The sequence below is a fragment of the Arvicanthis niloticus genome, chromosome 3, assembly GCF_011762505.2.
Source record: "Arvicanthis niloticus isolate mArvNil1 chromosome 3, mArvNil1.pat.X, whole genome shotgun sequence".
NCBI lineage: Eukaryota > Metazoa > Chordata > Mammalia > Rodentia > Muridae > Arvicanthis > Arvicanthis niloticus.
The window spans coordinates 116797281-116812290 of NC_047660.1; the positions used below are offsets into that span (position 1 = coordinate 116797281).

At 36.4% G+C, this 15010-nt stretch overlaps 1 protein-coding gene across 26 annotated transcripts in view; it reads right to left on the reverse strand.

Moving 5' to 3' along the window:
- Map2 (microtubule associated protein 2) overlaps nt 1-15010 on the reverse strand; it is a 249074-nt gene that overhangs the window by 88214 nt on the left and 145850 nt on the right. The window contains exon 1 of one of the 26 annotated variants that reach the window (XM_076931744.1): nt 14342-14443. The exons of the other annotated variants lie outside the window; for them this stretch is intronic. The gene's annotated coding sequence lies outside the window, so the exon portion shown is untranslated. Of the gene's footprint in view, nt 1-14341; nt 14444-15010 lie in introns of those variants that run through there. 26 annotated transcript variants of the gene reach the window in all.

A 15010-nucleotide genomic window follows, 5' to 3' on the forward strand; every position in this document is an offset into this window, starting at 1 on the left:
AATATATGGATTATTTTTCATAGAAATTGAAATATATATATATGTATATATATATATTCAAAATATTATACCATATGACCACACAGTGGATAATAATGCTAATATTTCATCAATTTGTCCCTGCCAATGCATTACTTTATGTCTTGGACTGAACCACATCCCCAGCTCAGTATTTGTATACTGAAATCCTAACTTTCAATGTAAACCAGAGACAAAAGCTCTGGGCAGTTAATTAAAGCTATCTGAGGCTGTATGGTGGAATTTTCATCCAGACAACTGAGACCAGGGCTTTGGAGCTCATTCTTTTCATCACGAGAACACAGAAGCATATATTGTTATATTGACTAAACTTTCAGGGTTTCTCTAAACCCTTTTGAACCAGTCCTTAATGTTAGCTCTGTCCTTATAAAACCAGTAGAAATCACTTTAGAGAGAATCCAAAATTTTAAAATAGCTGATAAACATATATGCTCCTTGTGTCCCACATTTGATGGTTAATCCAATGAAAACAATTTAGCAAAAATCTCTTACTCTTGGTGTATCCACCAAGAGACTTGAGTCACTTAAATGTTTTTGCCTATAAAAATGACAACTGCCATTGTCTATTTGGTAGTCAAGACTTTCTTTTTCTAGTATTTCTTTTATTTAGTGAAATTATTATATAGTTGAATTATTTTGCCCTTTCCTCTCATCCCTTCAAACCTTTTCATACACCCCTCCTTGCTATCTTTCAAATATATGGCCTCTTTTTACATTAATTGTTGTTACATGCATATTTGTACATACACATCCCCATATAATCTCATCAATTTGTATGTTACTTGAATGTGTTTTCACAGATGACCATTCTCTATTAGATACATAATTGGTTTGATATTCCCTGAGAAAGACTAGTAGTGACCACTTGTATCTGTGAAGTATGTGCATTATTTTTCATATTAATTGAATTAAAAATGAATACATATGCAGGGTCAATATATTAAGCCATATGAGTGCACAATACACTTTAAATAATGCTGGAATTTTATCAGTTTGTCTTTAATGATGTGTTACTCCTGGTCTCAGCATTTCTTAGTTGCTCATTGTTCTTTATGTAGGGTTGAGGTCTCCCAGGCTTTCCCACATCCACTTTAGCATGTTTATTGGAGTATTCTTGTTTAGATCATGTTTAGGCAATCATGCTGTCGAGACCTTATGAGTGAAGCATCTGACATTTCTAGGAGATACAATATTACACAGAACTCCCTGATCCTCTGGCTTTTATAATATTTCTGCCCACTCTTCCACAACGTTCCATTTGCTTTAGGTACTGGGGCTCTTTTATAGATGTATTCATTTGGAATAGATACCAAACCTTTGCATTTTGATTGGCTGTAGTTTTCTGTACTGGACTCTGTCTACTGTAAAAGGTATAATTAGGGAATAAAGGGTCATAAATATATTAAGAAGGAGAGAGGAGCATAAAATAATAGTAAGGATACTTTAAAAAGTCATAAGGAACCATATTATTAAGTACATGCCTAAAACCATATAACACACATAAGTCTCTCTATAAATAAACATAGTATAAAAGAAAATTTCTCATTTGGGATAACAATCTCTCTAAGCTCACAAAACCATCTAACAAAACCTCTAACACTAGGCATGAGAAGGTCTCTTTTGAGTAGTTGGTCAGGACTTTTTAAGAGACTTCCAAAACATTAAAGGCTATTGCTAAATGCCCTAAGTTGGCTCTGGAAGTAGAAGGTAAGTCCCTGTGTTAAAGATGCCATATACTTCAGATGCCAGGCCTAGAGATTCCTGAGTTGGAACTTACCTGAGTGCCTTCTCCCTGAAGACTAACTTTCATGGTACCAGTAGTGTCATGCAAGCTTCCAAAGGAGCAAAGCAACCAACAGTCTTATCTAGCTGTTTTAGCTATAAACTACAATAATGAACAACATGGCACAATAAGCTATGAATGCAGTAGTGGCATGCATAGCTTGTCACTAACCAAAAGCTCTCTATATGGACTCAAAGACCGACTCACTCTACAAGAGGGAAATCATGCCTGGGACTGGAAACCTAGCCAACTAGATTGCTAGTAAAGTCATAGAACTTGGAGGAGGTCTTACAACCACCACCTTTGTCCTTATACTACCTTCTTTTAATGAGAACAGGAGATAATAATTGGCTATGTAGTTTAGGGCAGAGGACCCCAAGAATAAAACTTATCTTTTTTCCCCTGACTTAAAGTTATATACATTATTGGTTCCTTTAAGTAGCTTTATACTTGCCATTGTCCCCAACTGCTAGAAGTATTTAAGGCAGAATAGTTTTGATTGCTCCCTGGCTAGAGGCCAGGGATTCCAGAAAGAGCTTTCTCCTCGCCCCTGATCTCCTTCTCCCTAAAGGAGAACCACTTTGCTGGGAACCATACTTGAGGACATCACTGCAACTGAAAGGCACCTGGACTCCCAGTGAATGGGAACTAATCTGACCAGTTTACCATACTGTCTACAATCCAGTAAGGCCTTATTAAGTCCAAAGCAGTGTCCCTCAATGATATACCATTCCCAGAGAACATATCTCTGCAATACGAGAATTCTGCCTCTTTTTTTTTTTTTGCTTGAAAGAGCTATTATAAATATCTATTTCTAAAACTCGTCTTTTGTAGCCCATGAATTTCGTTCTTTAAATTACCAAGACAAATATCTGAATAACATTAGCCCTGGGGAAGTTTTGTGTGATTGTAGTCATTCTGCTTCTTAACTCATGAATTAAGCCTCTCAAGAGCCAGGAAAAGACCTATTACTCTCAATGATCCACTAAACTGAGCTCGTGTCTACTGGTACCTGTGTCCAAAGTGCATGATGTCTTCAGCAATAGGGACTTACCTTTAACCTCTGGAGGCAACCAAGGGCAAAAGAAACAGCCTATAATATTTTGGGAGTTTCTCACACAACCCTGCCAACAACACAAATGAGTGCTTTTCATGCTTGGTGTTGGAAATTTTGTTAGATAGTCTACGACTCTTCAGAGAAGGATTATGCACCATCAGCTCAGATGGGAAACTTTATTAAACTATTTATATGTTTTCATAAATCAACTTATGTATTTTATAAGTATTTTAGGTAGATAGTTAATAGTATGATTCCTTTGATTCCTTATGACTTTTTTTAAAAAAAGATTTTGACTTTTACTTAATATGTATGATAGCTCCAACTGCATGTACACCTGCATGCTAGAAGAGGGTATAAGATTCCATTATAGATGGTTGTGAGCCACCATGAGGTTTCTGGGAGTTGAACTCAAGACCTCTGGAAAAACAGGCTGTGTTCTTAACCACTGAGCAATCTCTTCAGCAGTCCTTATGACTTTTTCATATATCTTTACTGCTAATTTATCATCCTCCCTCTTTGCATACTTATCTTCTCCTGAGTTTACCCTAGATAAAGAGTTATAGGCACTGATGGAACACTGAAATTGGAAAAAGTAGTCTCTAGGGAAGAGCACACCAATTGCATACCTGTACCTAATGGTCAGCTCTCAAAACATACATGCAAGTTACATACAGAACGGGCAGGTTGCTTTCTATAGTTAAGAATATGGTACATACACACATATATGTAAAATCAAAGAAAAAGAGGCCAGAAATTTGAAGGAGAACAAGGCAGAGTGTACATGGGAGGATTTGCAGGGAGAAAAGGAGAGTGGAAAATAATGTAATTATAATATAAACTCAAAAACTAATATATAAAAATATAAATAATATATAAAATGAACCCCAGAAAATTTCCAGTATTAATTCTTCTATAGCAATCAATGTGAAGGTAGACACCTGCATGCCAGTAGGATAATCTTCATAAAAACTAAGCCCTAATTCTAAACTTCAGACCCATGATAAAATACCTTCCTACAGGGTCAGTCTCCTAGTCTGTGACACTCACTCATGAGAACCTGAGAAGTCTAAGCACCATAGTCCATCACTGCCATAACTATATACATTGTAGAAGGCAGGCACCACTGTTTTTTTACTTTGCTATGACCTGTGTGATAGAAAATGATTGTTAAATAACTGTTCCATGGATGAACAATTGAGATGTATAATGTAAAATATGCTTGGTGCCAGTTAGCATTGAGTGAATGTATTCCTGTGTTATAAGCATCAGGATATTCTCATACCTGGCTTAATTCTCTTTTTGTAAGCACAAAAATAAAGATCTAGTGAATATGAATGACAGTGGTTTAATTTTATTAATGTGTCTGAGTAGAAATTAATTAAGTTCAGCCTTTGAAATTAAAAGACTTCAAACTGTGTTGAAACTTCATCTGATCATTTAGTGGCTATGCATCCAAATTCAGGGTAGGCCTCTAAATACATGATTCTCCTATGTTGGCACAGTTAATTATGAGACTTCTCATAGAGTTCTTGCAAAGGTGAAATGAACACATGTGGTCAGAGAAGATCTTGAAAATTGTTGGACATTTGGGAAGTATCGGTCTTCAAGTGTGACCTCATCATTTAGCACTGCTCTGCTCTCTGTTAAAGAGACAGGCATTTCCCAGTGCAGAAATCCTCCCTTCAGGTTTGTCTGTGTGGTCTAAGCTTCAACAAAGCTCTAGTTTTGCTTAACACCCCAAAAACCTTCGGTAGATCTTTAAGAGACAGAATGTCTTTGAGAGGGGTTTTGCCAATGGAAGGAATCAGTTCATCTATGGTTAGCCCAGAGTTCACCTGCTGGGAGCCATCTGTCAATTTCCAGCAGCATAAGGGGATTTGATAGAGCAGGCATTTGCCTAGACTAGGTCAACAAGAGCATCAGAGGATTTTGAGATCAATACGAACAATCAAATTGCAGCTGCGGTCTAAGGAGAGTAGAATGCAGCTGACCAGCTGCTTCATGGTGTTCTTTTACTGAATACCACATCTTTGACTTCATATCATCTAGAAAGGCACACACTAAAGAAAAGAAGGAGGAAGGGGGAGATGATGTCTCACACCAAAGGGATTATGCTATCCAACCAGAAAATTGAAATTCTGATAAATCCATTTTAATCCCAAAGTACTTAGAGCTCTATGAGCAGAGGGTACCAGCAAGTCACTCTGGAGGAAGAGTTTATAGTTTAGGGTGAGCTCAGACTGCTTCCGGTTCAAGAGGCAGTGCACAATAACTCAGTTAAAACAGTGGGAATGCAGTTGGCACCCCCTCCTTCTGTAACTCTAATTTGAAATATCTTCTTCCCAAGTTATTTTCTTAACAGTGGATGCCAACATTTTTATTACTACAGAAATGGCCTGTGATACTCATTAGGAAAAATGTGGGCCTCTTGAGTGGAAATATTACTTACTGACTAAGACAATCAATCAACATAAAGCCTAGTCATGAGACACCTCCATCTCCCAAGGCTTCTGGAAATTCTACAAAAATATTCCCATATGTACCCTACAATGATGCAGTAATCTTAGAAATATTAAGATGCACAAGGATCTAACAAGATTCTTCCCCCGAAAAAGGTTGGAATAGGGATGAGGGGTGGAGACTTGGCATAGAGATGTTAGAGACAAATAAAAAGAAAGACGTTGCTTCCCCATAAATAGAAACCAAAGTAGGAGGTAGATTGTCGGCTGGGGAGCTCTTTTAAACTGTTTTTCACTCTCTTTCATTATTCTGTTCCTAGCTTTACAGTTCCCTTCTTTTGTGTTCTTTTCACAGGGGTGTTCTATTATTGTGCTTTGTTTAATTGGCTTAGATTTAAGTAAATAGATGTCACTGAAATGAAGGGCAATGGGAATGCAGCAAGGAGGAGCACAGAAATGAACACTGGCATCCTAGAGGCAAGGGAGACACAGGGACCACAGGGAGTGCAGGCAACCCTAGCTACCCAGGCAGCTTGTGATCACAAAAGGCTTTAATCTAAAGCTCCTAGTGGCCGCTTGGTGTCTATAATTGAGCCACATGTGTCTACAAAAATTATGAAAATAAGATTAACATCTCAGCTAAAAAGTAACAGCCAGTGAGCCAGTGGGACTATAAAGATTCCAGCTGCTCTAATGACTGTTTTTCCCAAGGTGCGCAGCTCATGCTGATGACTCCTTGCTTGGGTACCCCTGGGACCACACCTTTGGTATTTGTAGGCATACGAGTCTAATCAGTAGAACCGTTTTAGTCTCACCCTCTTTGAATGTTTTTTTAGAGCCTCCTCTAAGACAAGGTTAGGTAAACAAACAAACAAACATACAAACATCGCTTTTAAAATGTATTATCTTTTAAAACCGTGGCCTGAAAAGCTTACATTTTAGATTGTAAAGCTCTGTGTTGAATTTGAGTGGTCCGTCTGATTTCCAACACCAATTCTTGACCTCTTCCATCTTATCTAGAGGCCTTGAAAGTCAGAAGTCTTCTTCACTCACTAGGTCCCTATGCAATTCATAATTTGCACCATTTCACCTTCAGTAGAGTAGTGTGCCTTAAGGGAGAATATAGGAGAACTTCTGAAGGTTAGAGTTTAAGTTTATTGATGGTTTTGTTTTGGTCATTTCATGTACATTTTACATTTTGGCTATATGTCTTAAATGAAAGGCATCCATTTTTAAAGTAAACTCATAAAGCTAAAGACAGGAAAAACAGAGGACAGAAGTCATTTGTGACACCCCTCTTGGCTTAGGCATTGGTCTTCCATATGGAGGCTATGTCCAGTTGGTTTGAACTGATTGCTTACCCTGAGCTTTTAAAGTATTCTTAAAGTACCCTCCTTGCTTCTTTGGAGACCTATGGTGACCACAACTGATGGGAAACATTCATGGAATAAAAGAATCCTTTTATTCATGGAATAAAAGGATGTGCTACCCACATGTAGGAGGGTTATTCTCACTTCAATGAACCTAATCTAGATAAGCCATCAGATAAGCCCAGAGGCTTGTCCTTCAGTGATCTTATCATATTGAAGATCAGTATTAGTCACACACACACACACACACAGACACAGACACACAGACACAGACACACACACACTCACTATACATAAAGGCCCCTCTTCAATCCTTCTGGATCTTCCTCCTTCTCCCCACCTCTCTTATTTTGACTTGTTTTGATTTTTTCCACCTGTGGCAACAGATAAGATCTGGGTTTCACCCAAATCTGCAATCTCAAATGAAAAAACTCCTTAGCTTTAGTTGGTAACGTGGGACTCTTTGAGTTCACTAAAAATAGATACAGAAAGCCCAAGAACCATTAGATCCTATTGTAACTTCAAAGCAAAACCAAAACCTGGGACACAGTTTTCCACTAATTTTTTTTTTTTAGAAATACTTACACATTATTATGGGTCACCTGAATGATGCCAATATTTATCTGTCACATCTATTATAAATATGATTTCTTTTGAATCTTGTTCTGACATTTTTATGCCTCAAAGGGCCCAGGTATAAGAAAATATACATTTATCATTCATGTCCAATCAATAACATCATATAAAGATTTCTAAAAATTTAGTGTTAATATAAATGAATCTTTCATTTCATGTATCAAATTACTTGCAATAGCTGCCTGTTGAGTAGCAATATATTTACCAATTAGGAATTTTATTTATGCAATTATGTGGCAGTTGTTAAACTAGGTCTCAACAGACCCAGAAAATTTTGGGGGGTGCTTAATTTCATAGAAAAATTTGCAAATGGAAAGTTATTTCCCTTAAGTACTTTGAATTAAAATTCTTTTACTCCTCAAAGAAATAATCAGTAAGAATATTTTAAAGTGTATTTCATAATATGATACCTTAAAATCATGAAAGATTTTGATTTTCCTGACAAATGCAAACCTATAACAGCTAGAGCAATAATTAGAAAATTTATACTTCTGTCATACTCTCAAAATTGTTAAGACTTGGTCAAGAGATCAGGGGACAAGAGAGAGCAGTGAGGGATAAATAATATCAAAACACATGATACACATATGTGATAATGCCATAGTGAATCTTATCAGGTCATAATTAATAAAGGCTAATAAAATGACTATTTTCTAATTAGCATCCAGTGGAGTCTTCCATGAGATGAAATTCAATCCATGAACATGAGACCACCTCAGAGCTGCCTCTATTTGGCAATCACCGTGTAAAAGCTCACATTTTAAAGTAACTCAACATCCATCTTTCAATTCCTTAATCAAGGCACAAAGAATGTTTCTTGTTGTTGTTGTTGTTGTTGTTGTTTGTTTGTTTGTTTGTTTTCTCTTGTGATGTCAGTTGGTATGCTCTGAGGTTACCTTACATACTGCAATATTTGGTTCCCCTTCATATTTCATCCTTAAAATATGGCATCTTGGAGCAGTTTTCTCACATTCACACCATTCTTGCCAATAGCATGTTATCTCTGGAAGCTTCTTTTAGAAGTGTCAGACAGTTATGCTTCACAAGAGACTCAGGATATACGTTCCTCATCTTAGTACTATGCTGGTGACCATGGGTTTCAGTGGTGTTTAAGGCAGCTGTTCCAGGCTCAGATAAAATTCCATCACCTTTCTGGATACTTCATGCTGTGAGGAGTTTGTAGGGCAGAGTATACGCAAATTTCTGGAGCCTCCCAGACCTCTACATAATTTCCTTGTCTTATTATTTCTATACCAATAAATAGTGAATATTGTAATAATTGTCTTCTTGTAAAGTGACTTAAAAGGCCACAGAGTGATTTGGTAAGATGTTTCATAAATGGTTTGATTATCTTTCTGCCTACAAGCCCCCTCTCATCTACCTATTTATATATTCAACAACCATCACAACAGACTAGTACAATTATTATCACCCAGTGAGTTGTGTGAACTCTGTTTGATCAAATATTGAACCAAGAGTTCTGGATTTACTATTCTTTTATAACACCCTCTCTCATGAGTATTATATGATAAGCATTTAGAATCATGGTAAAAAAAGTAAGACTAACTGAAGAAGTTAGTAATCTACAACTTTCATAAGTATTCAGTATCACCCTAAACATATCTATGACCCATGGAACACACTTTGAAAACTAACTCTATAAAGCATTTGAATAACTATATTATTATAGTGATCATTTTGACTGCCACTAAATCTATTTCAAAAGAAGATATTGTCACAAAGATGGCAGTGTAGTAATAGTTATTACTTAAATGTTTACTTTTAAAAAACTCTATTTTAGTTTAAAAACTCTATTTTAGTTTAAAGGTTTACTTTTTAAAAACTCTACATATCTAAAGATCAATAAATGTTTTTGTTAAAGAACAAATTTTGTTTGCCTCGTATTAACACATGAAGTTTTTTCTTCTCTAAAAATGCTGTTTTACATTTTTATGTTATGTTTGTGATGGATTTTGACATAATTTAATGAAAGCTTCAAATTCATGTCCACCCAGGTATGGTATTTGTTTGTATAGAAGCTTTATGGGTCCCATTCATACACTGCCTGGAACAATGGACCTCAAATTAAAAGCACTTGGGCTAAAGAATTGGGTATTAACCATTTTCAATTTAGAACAACAACAACAAAAAAAACGTACCTGTACCCTTTAGATTTCACAGGTCTGAAACATGGCCGTTGTGCAATGGAACATGTGACCTTTACAGATCTATTTACTACTTTTTAAGCAGCTTTGATTGCTTTAGGAGGGTTAGAAGGAGTCATTCTTTTCAAAATTGAGTTGGAAAATTATAATATGCAGGGGTTTTATTATGTCAAAATTACAAAAGGGTCTATTTCAGATAACAAGGACTCCAGTAAACACATAAAATAAAATGTGTGTGCATGTATGTGTATATGTACATGTGTGTGTGTGTGTGTGCTAAAGTGTGCATGCCACAAGCGTGTGTGGAGATCAGAGGACAATTTGTGTGAACTGAGTTCTCATCTTTCACTATGTATATCCCAGAAATCAAACTTAGATTGTCAAAAATGGCAGCAAATGTGCCATCTAACTTCTTTCCAGCCCCCAAATAAGAAAGTCAGAAGCAGCAAATTCTATTATAAGGTTGGGTATAACAGCAAATACTATCCAGCAAGTGTGCAAGGGGATATGTACTTTAATCTTGCTTTTAGTGCCAGGTAGTCTTATCTCCTTGTATATCTCCCCTCATCTAGCTCTGTTATGTATCTAAGCCCATCACACACTGTGCTCTTTATACCTCCTGCTCTCCCTTCTGCCAGTCATCCGGATAGGCTCTATTCCTATAGCCAAAGGGCCTTTTCATGCCTGGCTCGTTGGTATAAGCTTTTCTACTCTTGCTGCCTACTTAATTATGACTTATCTATTCTGACAAGGTTAGTTTCTGAATCTCTGTTTTATCACCCATGTCATGATTCTAAGCTTGTGGTAATTTGTGTGCTTGTTCCATGAAGACAGTAACCATGATTACCTCTGTTCAACTAATTCACCAGGACTTGGAGCACCATTCGGTATTTATAAACCTACAGAAGACGGAACCGAAGAGTATATGTACGTAAGCACCACATGGCATTGTCTTAACATCTAAAATAAAAGTACCAACAACTGAATAAGTAAAAGTCTAAACATACCTCTTTGAGCTTTGGTTTCACAAGCATAAAAGTAAGGCTGTTAGACTAATAAGCATGGGGGATTTTAGCATTTGTAAAAGATTGTAAATGACTCACCAGCCCAAAACTCCAACTGGTGTATGGATTAACACGATGTGGTATATCCATTCAGTGAATTATCAGTTAGTCTTTATGAAAAATGAAATACTAGTAGCCATGACATAGATGAGTCCTAAAAACACTGAGCTGACAGAGTTTCCCCCAAAAGACCACATTTGTTTAGTGTTTATGAAATGTCTGAAAGAAGAAAGTGGCCCACAGAGACAGTTCTTGAACATTTTCTAGGACAGCAGTAAGGAAGAAATTGAGTGGCTGTTAGTGGTTATGAGTTTCTTTGGGGGCTAAAAAAAAGTGTTCCAAAATTAGAAAGGGAAGACAGATGCACAGCCAAATATACTGAAAAGCCAATGGACTGTATAATCACAAGAAGTGAATTTTTTATGTGTGAATTAAATTTCAATACAGTTGGGATTGGAGAGATGGCTCAGTGGTAAAATGTGCTGTCACCTCTTCCAGGTGACCTGAGCCTAATTCCTAGCACCCACTGGACAGTTCACAACCATGTGTGACTCCAGTGCGAGGGGATCTTCTGGCTCCACAGGGATGGCATTTATGGTACAGAGACATACATTCTGGCAAAATACCAATAGCAAAATATAAAAATGAAATAAAAAAATTTAAAAAAATTAATAGTTGTTTCTAAGGAACAAAACAACATTCCAGTAGACAGAATTAATTTAAGATTTTAATATCCACTTGAAACTTAAATGAATAGATGATAATTTGCTTTTGGACATGGGAACTATTTAAAGAACAAACAAGTCTGAACAATGGGGAAATATTCTCATAATGGAACAAGATTTTCAGAATATGAATGTAAAATTTTTTGGTTACTATGTATCAAACCATGAATTATACCCTGTCCAACTAGATCCTGCCACAAATGCATACAATAGCCGCCCCAATTCCAAGAAGCTTATATAATTGTGTCCGGAGTAGCAATTAACTATAGCAGAAAGCATAGGGTAAGAGTACATAAGAAAAATAGACTTTAGCACTTTGCTGAATCAAAGGGGAATTTATGCCCAGCATCAATTATTACGAAGAGTATAGCATTAAGGTAAGCTTTGTAAAACTACATACAATTTGGATAATGGGGCATTAGCAATAGAAAAGAAAACTCTGAAAGGAAAATAGTATAATAGTATAATGAGATAAAGAAATTTTCAAAGACTAATTTTGAATTGAAATAGATGTCCATGTCAAATATATGTGGAACAAGAATCATGGTATATATGGCATAATAGTCTTAGAACAGATTGAGGGTAAGAACTAAGATGAGGACAGTCTCATTCATAAAGACAATAACAAAGGATTCAATTCATCTTCATAGACTTTAATCAACAAGACATTTCTGGGGAAAGCAAATGGCTGGTAGTGTCGTCTAACACATGTGCTTGGTAATTAATCTTGGTATCAGACATTTGATGCTTCTTTATTTGCTCAGGATCTTAAAGTCATTGATGGACGATCGAATTAGGAATGAATCTTTGCTGTGGTAAAGACAGATTAAGAATAGGGGCTAGCTATCATAGGAATGCCTTAAGATGCTACTGAGGCCTTGGCTTTATTTCATGCTACCCAATATGTTGTGTCCTACCACAAGTATCCCAAATTGAGTCAGCTGATGTGAGCAGAAACCTCTCATATTGTAAGCCCAATACACTTCTATTTTAAAAAGTTGTTTATAGCAAGTATTTGTCATAGTGGTGGAAAGATGACTAACACAGGTGGGAAATGAAACATCTATTGAAGTGTAAGAGAAGGGTTTGACAGGTAAAAAATTGAAGTACATACACTAAGAGAGAGTGAGTAAGAAAAAAGAATAAGAAGATAGTAGCTGGGAATGGGAACTAATAGGTACAAGCAGTCGCCTTTTCATGTGGTGCCTTAAAAAGAGAGATTCAGAGATAACAGGGTACCAGACTCAGGATCTAGCAAAAAGCAGAGATAACTGTGTGCTGCTAAGTTAAAGACTCTGAGAAGGACAAGTTTACTTACATATTTTTTTTCAAAATCTGTTATAGATATATTGGTAAATCCTCCTCATGTGTATGTCTGTCCTCCTGTAGGACTGTCTGTCTCTGTTTCTCTATCTCTCTGTCTCTGTCTCTCTCTGTCTCTGTTTGTCTCTCACTCTGTGTGTGTGTGTGTGTGTATTTTAAAATAGATGAAGTCAAGGACCTTGTGCATGGTAGATAAGCACTTTACCAGTGAGAAACCTGTCTAGCCATTGACAGTTCTTTTGTCATGGTCTCATTATGCATCTCAGACTGTCCCTTAATTTACTATGTAGCCTAGCCTTGCCTCGAACATGATAATCCTATCTCTTCTTCCAAGTGCTGGATTTATAGGTTTCATCATGCCCAGTGCAATCATTTTATTTTATTTTATTTTTTTTAAATTATCTCTTTGATCATCTTGGTCTGTGCTCAATGGAACAGTTAGTTCTCTTCGCATTTAATTATATATCTCAAGGTACTGTAAGAAAAAATTAAATATTCAGAACATTAAAACCTTGAAAATTATAAATGATTATACGGTTTCCCAACCTTATAAATGAAAGTAGAACGTCATTTATATAGGAATGTACTTTTGACATGTATATTGTGCAATGAAAATATATTGGTTATTACCATGTACAAACTAGTAGAGGCTATTACTAATTATTAAAATACAACTTCAAAGTATATTTAAGCTTTATAATTTTTTTGCTAGAGACTATAGGAATACATCATCAAATGATAAATTTAATAACATATGTGCTATTAATTTATTGTGGAGGATCTTTAAAATACAAATACCAGACCTTTAGCACATGACACTTGGGTTAGCTTTTGACATTTTGCAATTATTGTTGCTTTAAACGACAACTTAATTATGTAGTTACTCAGCTCCACAAAGGAAAGGATGTTCACAGATGCAAACTTGGATGACTCAGAGACATGATCTCAACCATGAAATGTCATTATTATTATTTTTACATTCAAAATGATGTCACCAAGCAAAGGGAAGGATTTGTATAGTTATTTTTCTAGATCTTTCATGTACTCAAGTTAAAAAGGATAAATGGTAACTAATTTCTTACTAGATTTGTATGCACAGGGACAGGACTACAGTTTTAACATAAGCTTCTTTCTTTTGTTGCTTCTTTCTTTCCTTCCTCCCCCCTCCCACCTTTATCCCCTTCCCCAACCATATAACTGCCGCATGAACTAAATACAGTGGGAATTTTTCAACTAGGCTTTACAATCTTCATTCCGCTGATTATACCATAACCATCAAGTCTTTCTACAGCTCCTGGAATTTGTAGCATTTGTATGGAAAGGCCATTAGCCATGGGAGTTCATTCCAGTCTGCAGAAGCATTCTGTTCTGGGGTTTTACAACACTAACACTTTGTCTTTCCTGTCTGTTTCTACAACATGCCTGGCAGACTATAATTATCAGTATTTCTTTTATAGAGAGATAATTATTTGTTATTTTATTGTAAGTAATAAAAGAACCTTACAGTGGTCTCTCCACAGACAGGAGGCTGTGTGCAGAAGGTTAGGCCTGTCTGTGTTCACAGGATGGAAAATTTCTAATGACTCTCCACTATACAGACCACCATTGTAGGTTACTCTACTGAAACTGGTGAAATCTTTTACAAAACCTTCCATAAGGATGCAAGACCATCACATGCAAAAGGATCTCCCTTTTTGGAGTTTTAATTATAGCTTACCTAGTGGTATTCATACTTCATAAGAGGTGACAATTGTTTTCTGAAGAGCAGGAACATTCTTTTCCTTGTAACTCATGATAGTGTAGACACTTCACAGAGCTCCTATAGAGTTGTCATTAGTTAACTCAAGAGCCAAACTACTAAATCAGCTTATCGAGATTAATGCAGATTAAGGTACAGATTTACACAGTATTTTTGTTTCAAGGGTACAGAATGGATGAATACTGTAGTCTCTTTTTTGGAACACTGAGTATGATTTTTAAAATAAAAATTTAATTAAATTTGGGGATATGGAGCCTGTCACCACCCCTACCCCCCATACACACACACGGACACCACAAGACAAGTAGATTCTCTTCTTTGATCATGTTGGTCCTGGGGCTCAAATCCAGGTAGTCAGAATTGGGAACAGGCACTTTTACCTGAGGAACCATCTCATCAGTCTGAGTATAATTTCCAAAAGGGCAAATGTCTGCTTCTCTTTTTCTCCTTCCTGTGATCTATAGTTCTCTCATTGATACTGCTCCATCCTGCTGGGCAGGCTCTAGCTTGTTTGTAAAGGCACCAAAGGAGGCAAAACAAAACTCCCAGAAGACCATGAGAACTTGCAGTTCCATAAGGCAGAACGCTTATCTAACAGGAATTTATTACACCCTGTTACTAAAATTG